This window comes from Silene latifolia, chromosome Y (assembly GCF_048544455.1).
Source record: "Silene latifolia isolate original U9 population chromosome Y, ASM4854445v1, whole genome shotgun sequence".
Taxonomy (NCBI): domain Eukaryota; kingdom Viridiplantae; phylum Streptophyta; class Magnoliopsida; order Caryophyllales; family Caryophyllaceae; genus Silene; species Silene latifolia.
In genome coordinates this window covers 456,483,892-456,495,294 of record NC_133538.1, presented here as the reverse complement: position 1 = coordinate 456,495,294, position 11,403 = coordinate 456,483,892, and the positions used below count along the sequence as shown (strand labels likewise).

The following is an 11,403-nucleotide window of genomic DNA, read 5'->3' as shown; positions in this document are numbered from 1 at the left end:
GAATTGTCGACGCTTTAGTGTGTCACGAAACATTTTAAATGCCGACGCTTTTAAGCATCGGGATACTCTTTTTCTCGACGCTTTTTTCCATCACCTAATTGTTTTTCCGCCATTTGTATTTCAGATGTTTGCTAACATTATATAAATTACCCAAGTGACATCATAGAAGGCTTAGAAAATATATAAATTGATGAGTCCATATATCCAAAACTTTACTTCATAGCATAAATTGCTTTGTCAAATTAAATACATTTCCAAATCCTACAAAGGATTGTCATTATTTCATCCAATCAAGAGAAATCGAAACTAATATTGCCACATATGTTTACAAACAAACTAAAAAAAAAAATCTCAAATCATAATTAGCGCTCTCGAAAGTGTGCGGAAACTGCTCCTTTCATCCAGATGATCTGTTACGAGTATTTGATGAATTTGACATCTGTCTACATGGCCAAAAGAAAAAAATATCAAAGAAGAAAGGAAGTTCTTACAAACAAAAAGACCACCAAATGATATAAACAAGGAATTCAGTCAACAAATATCACCAAGAAACTTCCATCAATTTAAACGACATCAACAACTGGGTCTTTTTAATGAAAAGCAATAAAGAAGATTCATAAGAGGATCAAGTGTAAAGATCATAACTTGTAAGTGGATCAACATTAGAGTCTAGAATTTTCCAGCAGATATGGGCTCTTCTATTGTTAACGTATGATAGTTTCGGTTCACAAAAATCAAATAGTCAATGGTCTATAAACCTTCCAGCGAACCATCAGACGTCAAGACTAACCAAGAAAAAGATATGCAACTTCGAATGACACTAAAGATCACTGCAAATGAATCAAACTCTATAGCAATGAGATTATTTTCATTCGTTTCATAATAATAACATGAATAACTACTTCAAGTAAGATTTGCTAATTTGTTAAATATGTCAACATGATAGTGGTATTTGATTCCTTATCAATTCCCTAGTTAATCAGTAGCATGACTCAATTGCATTGGACACTATAGGCTCACATAAAGATACATATCTTAGGCTAATACTTTTATAAGAAATTCACTATGAAACTAAGGTGACAAATAACAGAACAGTTTGAAGTACAGAAAGCATACTTGCGTGTTGTCTGATCTAGATATCACAAGTTTTTTAAGGAGCTAAACTATTCAATAATTTGTTTATGCACAACTTATTTAAATGTTTAAGAGGGCTAAACAGAAGATATTGACACATAGTCTGCATAAAACTTTTGTTTTATGTTCTTTCAAGTTCTCCTTTGTGTCATACAACATATAATAGTTTTGAATTTACCCAAACAAATAGGACATATATCTCTACTACCTCTCACAATTGCCATATAACAAACGAAAATGATATAACTGATAGACAAAGTTTTATGCAAATTAAGTACTAGTAATAGCCACTCTCTAAATAAATAAAAGTATTACATCCTTACATGTACATAAGTTATCTTAATCACCAAGGATCTAGGCCAAAAAATACGTATGATTTGACATTACAAGCTAACATTTTAATAAGTCATCAAATTGCATTTTTTAAGAACCTCTAAGAACTACGGGTATACTTTACTAAGTCAAGTGAAAGAAGGAGGTGAATATAACAAAAGGCCTAAAGACAAATACAAAACTCAATTCAACAAATCTTATCTAACTCAAATAATTTTGTTAAAAATTAGAATGAGTGAGGACACAAATATAAGTAGGATTTCACGTTAAACACCATGTTACGATAACAGAGAAAATGGAAGGTATCCCTAACCAAAGTGAAATATACAACTATCGGATGATATAATTTGCAATAATAAAGCAAATAAACATAATTATTTTAAGTAATAGTGAGTGCAAACTACACACCTCCCCTGACTGTACACTGACATAATGAATGATCGGAAAATAATGTGCATGCTGCATCCTACAATGGAAAAAGGAAAGATATAATTACACTAACTGAAACTAATTTGCCCCATCCGTCCCAAATTATTTGTTTACCTTTTTATTCTTTATGAGGGTAAGGTAAACAAATGATTGAAAAATAGGGAGTATCATTGAACTAATTCTAGAACCATCAAACTAACATCAAGTAGAAAAATTACCGAATGAAATACTGATAGTAAAAGATCTGGAATTGAAAGGCATCAAGCATATGGTTGACAAAATTAATCACCTTTCATAATTAGAATCTAGAGTGAAGAAATATACCCAAATATACCTGGATTTTAAGCTAAAAAGTCAATAGCTATGCTTACCAATTCTTAAAGCTCCTGAACTTCAGTTATGATAGTTGTGTAAGGCCTATGAAATAAACGAGCCAATGAGAAAAATCAGCTAAAAATTAAATGGAGTTAAAGAGATCAACTTGACTATAGTAGAAACAAAAATACATACTCCCATTTGTTCACACAAATGATTGGGACAGTGGGAGTACTAAAGAACCGAGGAAATTTTTCTCTACGATGTAAGTATAAAGCATATTGAAGCACATAAAAACGAGTATAGAAAGCCTGGAATTTAAACTTAGAATTGTTTTTCTTGCTAGAACTAATTTAGATCTAGAGTAATCTAGTCTTTAATTAGCTTCGATCCAAAATAATTCATCTAAATCAAAACCCTTTAACTCTCACTACTACAAATTCCTGATATTTGTAGTAGTGCACTATTACAAAACCCTTTAATTCTCTATGCTTGTACTAAGTGTTTGCTATTTGTTCAATTGGGAAGATGATGGCTTGAAAGACGTTTTATATTGCCAGTAAGCAGCCATATCGCATAATGTATTCACATATTGTAAACTGAAATTGACTAAAAGTGCCCTGCTTAGACGAATTGTTTTCTCATACACTTTTGCAATTCTACCTAACCATTACAAATGCTGAACTCTAGAGGAAATTTAAGTACGTGGCAAGCATTTGAACCTTGAGTTGTTCAAGCAGTAGAATGAAATGAGATATTCAGCATAAGACATCATAATAAGCATCAATGGAGCCACTTTTATTACGTAATAAGGGAAGCTAATTAACTAACAAACATGGATACTGAGCTCTAGGTAAATATGGCATATCTGATTCATATAAACCGAATGAAGAAGTTAAGTACCTTGAAAAAAAATCAACTAGCATCGTGCTTGTCGAAATGAGGATATGGTAACTCGTTAGGACACCGACCTGTCAACAATCCTTAAAGAGCAAAGCTTGAAGTTGCCATATATGGTTCTTTTCCAATTCATAGTCGTATGGGAATTTAAAACTCATGACAGAAAAGGAGGTGTAATGCTAAAACAAAAATTTCAGTCAATCTTATATCTTACAGCCAGTTTTTACTCTAAAATATCACCAAATGAAACTTATCTATCTCGCGACTTGACATATTTTAGTACCAGTTAACAAATATAAAATAGCATAATCTACTTTGTCCACTCTAAAATATATTATTGAACTTTAGCTCTCGTAAAATAGGATTGAAAGTTGGCAGTGGTTTCATTGCCATTAAGTGAGCCTAATTATGTTGTCCCATTTATGTTTCATAGATAAGAATTGGCTCATGCCTAAATTACACTAGCAAAGCAATGTCAATAATGCATAACTTTAATGTATGCCGCAGAAAAAAATGTGCTCGACTAAGGTTTGCCCATAAACCCATCAAATAAGCAAAAAACAATATCTAAGAATACCAAGAAATAGAGAGACATTAGGAGTATGATGACAACAAAAAATGCAGGGAGTAAGCAAAAGTAATACCAAATCTAAGTCAATTACTCTCTCTTGACAAGTTTTAACTCTTCCTTGTTTTCTTAGCTTCTCCATTTGGTTGTGGGTTATTCTAATTTCTACATTCCCAGTTCTTCTCATTGAAATTCCCTATTAATGACAAACATCCATTAATTTCAAAGAATCCAACTTTCTGTGAATGTTGGAAAGGGGGTAAGGAACAATATTAGACTTTGGGCTCCCTTAAAAATGATTCATTGTAGAATACAAAGCCTCAAATTCGATCCCTTAAGTGAATGATATTACCAGTAGCACACTACTTCTGGGATTATTCCATATAATTGCAACAAGTAACAAGAGTCATTTCAGATATTGAAAAACAACAAAAAATAATAAAAAAATAAGAGGTAAAGAATACAGATAAGATAATTACCATTGAGAACACCCAAAATCAAATTTACTGGATAGGAATGAACATTTTGAAACCCTAAAATTATGAAGGGTGAACAAGATCCAATTATTGGGGATCTTTGGCATAGAAGAACGATAAAACAAATTGAGAATAGAATTAGTCAATCGCCCCTAGCATATTGATGTCAAAGAATTTGACATCGAGATAGACACGGTGAGATTTGAGAGGGAGAAAATGTTTAATTAGGGTTTGCAGTTGTAAGATGAGGTGACTGATAATATTTTATTCTTAAAAAAGTTGGACTGACGTTTATTAGGTGTTTTTTAAGTAGGCGGGACAAAAATTATCTCGACACACCTATAGAGCGTCGAGGCTAGAGCGTCAAGAAACGAAGGGATTTGTAGTAGTGTATGTGACCTAATCGACAATGCCAAATGAACGATTCATTTGGATCACTTGATTGGAGTTTCTTTGATTGAATGTTGTAGATGTCATTAGTTGGATTCGAGGTTTCTAAAATGTAAATGCCATTAATGGAAGGATCTTGGCCTATAACCAAGTCGTTCCTTGAAATAATACAACGATTGTTTTTAATGACAAAACAAAAACTGTCCATGTCTAACATGGCGGTAGAAATAATGTTTTTAGAAAGTGTAGGCACATAAAAAAAATTATGTAAATACAACTCAAATCCATTAGGCAAAGCTAATACATAAGTTCCCTTGAATTCGACCGCTACTCGAGCTCCATTTCCAAGGCGTAGATCCACATCTCCTTTGCTAAGCCTCTTCTCGTCTCTTAACCCTTGTAAATGATTACAAAGGTGAGAACCACAACTGGTATCCAGTACCCATGTCGTAGTGGAAATATAATTTACATCAATAACATAAATTTCCTTAGGAATTTTACCTTTTGGAACGACGATTCCTTCCCTTATATTTCGCAAATATATAGGACAATTCCTAAGCCAATATCCCATGCCATAGCAATAATTGCATTCATCTTCAACTTGCTTGAAGTTTTTCCCTTTCTTTCCCTTCTTCTTGAACCTTTTGCCCTTGGAAGCAAGAGCTTGATTACTTGAGCTCCCACTAGTTTTGGCATCTTTCTCTTCCAAAGATAAAGATCCTATAGATTTTATGAGGCGGTCTTCTTGAGACCGGCTAACAAGAGATCTTGTAGTAGTAGGTGGTCTAGAAGAAGTGATGAAGTTAAAATTTCCATCCGAACCTATCCCAAAATAAAGTTCTCTAGTAGTGTCGAAATCATTGTTGAAGCAAACGTCGTCAAAAACATTGTGGCAAGACTCAATAGTTATCGGTGTAGTAGCGTTTGATGGATTCATTGTAATGAACTACAAGTATGGAGGAAAATGAAATTTTAACATTTGTCTTTTTAGTCATACTGGTAAATAAAATTTAACAACATATGAGCATTTATATAGTGACCTCTACCCAACTATTATAAATGATTCCAAGATCCAAATTCATATTAACTTGGGCACGGTGTGGCCGATTCATCCCTTATCAATATAACTTTTAGAAATCTTGGTCGATAAAATTACATTAACATTTATCTTTAGCCCAAAACACATCCGACAATGGTCGAGAATACTTTTGTTGAGTTCAACCCAAATTTCGAATAAATGTGTCCATGATCCAAATCCACATTAACTTGGGCATGGTGTAGCCGATTCATCCCTTATCAACATGAATTCGGTGGATAGACATTTATCACCCACTTCCCTTAGGTAACAAGGTTTGTACCCCGGTGTGGCCGAGCACACTCCCTCACGAAATAGGTTTTAATGGTTTCTACTTTTTGGTAAGGCTAAGTCTCAATTGTTTATTTTAGCGAGAGGTCGTGTTAATTTATTATCTATCATGTTTTAAGTGAACTAAAGCGGTGAACTACGATAATTGTAATTGATACGGTCTTAGCGATGTTTAGTTATGGCGATTTAGTTATGGCGATTTAGCGATGCATGAATAAATAAAATGCAAAGCATAAAAATAAAATCCTAGTATGGCCTTCCTAAAATAGTAAATCTAATAAACTATTACAAATTCGTAAACCAACTCCTATGGTCCCTTAAACTTTGGTCTTGGCACGCATATCAAGGCAACACTTTCTATGATGGACCGCCTTCTCGAATGGCACCGTCTTCAAGGAACACCTGAATAATTAAATTACAAAATGAATTACATAACTTCCTATTATACATTTGTAATTAAAAATAAAAATAAATCTATTAATTTACAAAACGGTGATACGAGATCACAATAATTACAACCGAATCGATATTCCCATACATTTCGGGTAATGCCAATTAAAACTAAGGCCATACTAAGTAAAAGTACATAATTCAAAAATTACATAAAATTGAAATATAACATTCATAAATAAAATGCAGGATGATTATATGTATAAACATGCTAGATTTATTCTAAATCGCCTTTAAGAGCCAATATCGTATATTAATCGGTTTTTACGAATTTGCGTGATTTAACTTTATTAAAATCACAATAATTACATAAATTCATATTTATGTACAAGTTAATTACCCTAACCATCTTAGGACTCAAAAATTAGTCTCCACTAACATTTTGACAATAATTAAACTTGATTTCTTAATATTTTTCATAAACGGACCTAAAATACAAAATTACGCTATAAACTTCAAATTAAATTATAAAAATTTCAAATAATTTCGAAATTTGAAATTTAAACTCATGAACATTCTGTAAAAATACCATGATACTCATAATGTTCAAAACTTAGGTTAAAAATTTCGAAAATTTATCGAGAAAACCAATGTTGCGGTTTATCGGTTTTAACAATTATGACCATAAAAATATGAGAAAAATTATTTTTATCAACTTTTCAATTTTAGATCTGAAATATATGATAAAATATGACATGTGACGTTTTTCCTTTAGTCATGAAGTATGTTTTAGCATTATTACTAATTATAGTCACTATTTATGTGATTTTCATCAAAAATTCATAAATCATGCATAAAGACTTTATTATAGCCAAATATTTTATACACATCTTGTAAAATTTCATGTGATAACATACTAACTTTCCATGACCAGATTCGAAATATAACTCATATTAACCTATTTACCCATTTAAATACGATTTTAACTTGAAAAATCCATATTTCGAGCACAAAACTCATTTTATCATGAACATTTACAGGCCTTCAGTAGATAATATATGTGAAAACATATAAAAAAACATCTGAAAAATTCAAAGTTTAGCTATTTTTGGTCTAAAAATGACATTTTTATCATAAAAATCACATTTTAATGCCAGTATTATATAAAATGAACAATAAAATCCATAAATAAACCAAAATGTCCTAAAAATCACTTAGGACCAGAAACTTTTAATATGCAAAGATATTTTTAGGTTTATCATCATAAATCCAAATTAATTAGTTTTGTATGTTAATCATATAACTCGGAAAAACTATAAACCGATTTGCATGCAAACAACCTAAGGCTCATGATACCGCTTGTTAGATTCATTAATCTCATTAATTTACATATTTATATATGAATTTATTTATTTAGTCATAAAATAAATCCTAGATCTTATGCATGAAAACTAAAGCAAGATAAAAGAAGAAATCGTCAATCTTACATTGAGGTATCAGATATTAGGGCACCAACAAGATCACTTTCTTGTTAGTTCTTGAGCTTTCCTAATAATGGATGAACAAAAGGTCCAAAATAGAACCTCTTAATAAGTAATATTATTTTGTACTGGAAATAATACAAGTCGTACTTAAAATTTGACAAAAAAAAATGTGTTCTCTCTTGTATTTTTCGGCCAAGAGAGGAAGAATTTGAGATATTTTTATTTCTCTAAGTTTTCACAATTGTAGAGAGAAATCCCTATTTTCTTACACTAGAAAATATGTTATTGAAGAAGTGTAAATAATAGAGGAAAAACTCTATATTTCCTCTTAGCAAAACCGGTGGGGTGGGGGAAAGGTGCCCAATGCATGAACTTGTTTTTCTACCCAAGTAAGATAGGCATGCAAGGCTAGTCCATAGGGTTAATTATCATGTTCCTATTTAAAATAAAAACACAATATTAATCCTAACCCCTTCCCTTATTTCGGTACACATAAGATAAAATGGGTAGTCCATTTTATTTTGTCATTTGTCAATTGTGACATATGTGACATGTTACTTGACATGTGAAATTGTAATATATTTTTAACATATTAAAAATCAACATACTCATAAAATATGTCATATACAATATTGACTAGTAATTCGTAATTACTTGTACCAAAACGGTTTATCAAATTATAAATTACAACGTCTTGTATTTATAATAAATTATTCATTTAATTTCAATTTCAATTGTTTCGTAAACAATAATTTTATCTAAGTAATAAAACAATTCGATTACTTAGACCGTATCCAATTTAATCGAATTATAATAAGACACGTTAATCTAACTCACAAAATCATCCATCAATTTTAAGTAATTTAATTAACTCGTATCGGCATACGATTAATTAAATAATCAATTAAGAGTATTTCCCTATAGGTATGACCTAAGGGGATCAACTAATCAGCACCGTCGCACGACAGTAATGTCAAACTCTAGTCAGTCAATCATTACCGATATGTATGGATCACTTGACTGTAAAATATTACATCCCACATGTATTCTTAAAATGAGATTTAAACATGTGATCATCATGATCAACAGTTGTGATCGCATTATTGTCGTAGGACACATATTCCAAAAATAAGATTAGCATCTTAAATTCATAACATGCCTATGTATGATTTCTTGTGAAGATGTGTGAATAGAAGTAATGATTAGTCAAAATATGTTTTGATAATATCTTCTATGCACCAACGGTTCAAAAGTCTTATTGCTCAAACTAAACACTTGTCATCTAGCACTTAAGTTATTAAGAACATGACAATATTAAATTGGCAAATTGATTTGTTAGAAATTTTGTTTAACCAAATACCACAATAGAATTAACTCTTGTGAAGGACTAACTAGGAATTTATATGAAGATAAGTCTTCATCAAGTAGAAATTCTTGAAGTCAGTTGGAGCTATAAGAAGTAAGTACCTAACTTAATTGTTAAGGATAAAACTGGGCTCGAAAGAGAAGGTGTTAGACACTAAAATAGAAACAAACCCCAATAAGTAAAGATCAAGGAAGTTGGTTGTGTGACTCCAACATATTCCTTCTAGAAAATCTGTGATATTGACATTGCATTCTTCCCAAATACCACATCATGAGTATTTGATACAAATTTGTGGTTTTCATCATAATATTTGGCATTATTATGTGACGACTAGCAAGAATGTTGTAGTGTACTCATTTTAGTTTAGAAATGTACCTCATTAATTATTATGATGGACAATATGTCTAAATTAGAATATAATTGAAGTTTTTGTATAAAACGCAAAGGGTTTCTCTATTATGCAATTAAAACAAGCGTTGTACCCTAATATACCACGATTAAGTTTATGGTGAGACCATACAAATCAAGTTAATTATTGTTGGAGCTAGTGTCCTCCACAGTTAGTGTGATAACGTGTATAAATCTCTTATAGGTTCACAGGGTATACTTAGTATTTTATCAGTTGATTAACGTTTACTAATAACGGTTGGCTTGCTAGAAGTTTGACGTTATTATCATACTGATGGCGGTGATCAACTGGTCCCTAAAAGTCACACCTAAAGGATGTGTTTGAGAGATGTGATTGTATGAAAATATAATCACATTGATGCCTTATATGAGTAAAAGGTTAGTTAATGTGATGATGAGTCGATTATTTAATACAATTAAATAATATCAGATGAGTCGATTATCAACAACCACATACAACCGCCGTATAATTTATACGACGCCGCGATAAACGACGCACCCTAAATCTCTAAAAACCGCAGTAAAAGGTCATTTATAATCGCCACCGTAGGGGGTTTTTCTACTAGTGTATGACATGGATATCATATACCATGAAGGGAAAGCAAACGTGGTTGCCGATGTGTTAAGCAGCGCTATGCACAGTTATGTCCTTGCTGAAGTTGAGAGATGAGGTAGGGAAGATGGGGATACATGTGATACAAAAAGGGGATGCTAGTGGAGACTTGACAATGGAGCCAGACCTTTATTATGATATTCGCACGAAGCAGGCTCTTGATCCTAAGACTGAGGAGTGGAGAGCTGGACTAGAGAAAGGGACAGTGTCTCGGTTCTCTATTCATACATATGGGAGTATTCAGTTTGATGGGAGATGGTGTGTTCCTAATGATGAGGAGTTGAAAAAGATAATCATGAAAGAGACTCATTGCACACCATATTCAGTACATCTAGGTGGTGACAAGTTGTATAAAGATTTGTAGAAGACTTTCTGGTGGCCTGGGATGAAGAAGGAAACAGCTGAGTTTGTGGCTCGATGTTTGACATGTCAGAGAGTTATGGGAGAGCAGCGATGACCACAAGGGAAGATTCAGTCTTTTGAGGTGGCTGAGTGGAAATGGGAATCTATCTCTATGGACTTTATAGTGGGTTTACCAAGGAGCCAGCAGGGTAACAACATGATATGGGTGATAGCTGACCATTTGAATAAGTCAGCTCACTTTATTCCTATGAAAGATACTTGGAGTAAAGTTCAGTTGGCTAATGGGTACAGGAAATATGTGGTGAGGTTATATGGAGTCCCTAAGGATATTGTCTCAGATCGGGATGCGAGGTTTATTTCTCGATTTTGGCAAGAGTTGCAGGGGATGATGGGAACTACCTTGAAGATGAGTATTGCTTTTCATCCTGCAACAGATGGACAGACAGAGAGAACTATCAAGACCTTGGAAGATATGTTACAAGCTTGTGTGATGTAGTTTGGTGGTAGCTGGGAGGATAGGTTGGATTTGATTGAGTTCTCTTATAACAACAGCTATCACACGAGTTTTGGGATGGCACCGTTTGAGGCACTGTATGGGAGGAGGTGTAGGAGTCTGATTTGCTGGAATGATAGAGTTGAGGTAGTGGTTTTAGAAGCACATATGGTACATGATATGGTAGAACAGGTTAAGGTGATTAGGCAAAAGATTAAAGCGGCCCAGGATCGACAAAAGAGTTATGCAGACCTACGTCACCGTGACATAGAGTTTCAGGTTGGGGATAAGGTTCTTCTGAAAGTGTCTCCTATGCATGGGGTTATGAGGTTTGGTAAGAAAGGGAAGCTGAGCTAGAAGTTCATCGGAACATAT

The 11,403-nt window shown here is 32.9% G+C and overlaps 1 long non-coding RNA gene across 4 annotated transcripts; it reads right to left on the bottom strand.

The window, feature by feature from the left end:
* Positions 1-201: 201 nt before the first annotated feature.
* On the bottom strand, positions 202-4,529 carry LOC141633414 (uncharacterized). 4 transcript variants are annotated; one of them, XR_012538190.1, is made up of 6 exons: positions 4,159-4,529; positions 3,115-3,290; positions 2,268-2,313; positions 2,115-2,140; positions 1,876-1,933; positions 202-443 (listed from the first exon to the last, which is right to left on the bottom strand). It is a non-coding gene; the product is annotated as an uncharacterized LOC141633414 (long non-coding RNA). The 4 variants fall into 4 exon arrangements; XR_012538187.1 differs by lacking the exon at positions 2,115-2,140 and having other exon boundaries at positions 4,159-4,527; XR_012538188.1 differs by lacking the exon at positions 2,115-2,140 and having other exon boundaries at positions 202-439; positions 4,159-4,527.
* Positions 4,530-11,403: the final 6,874 nt, after the last annotated feature.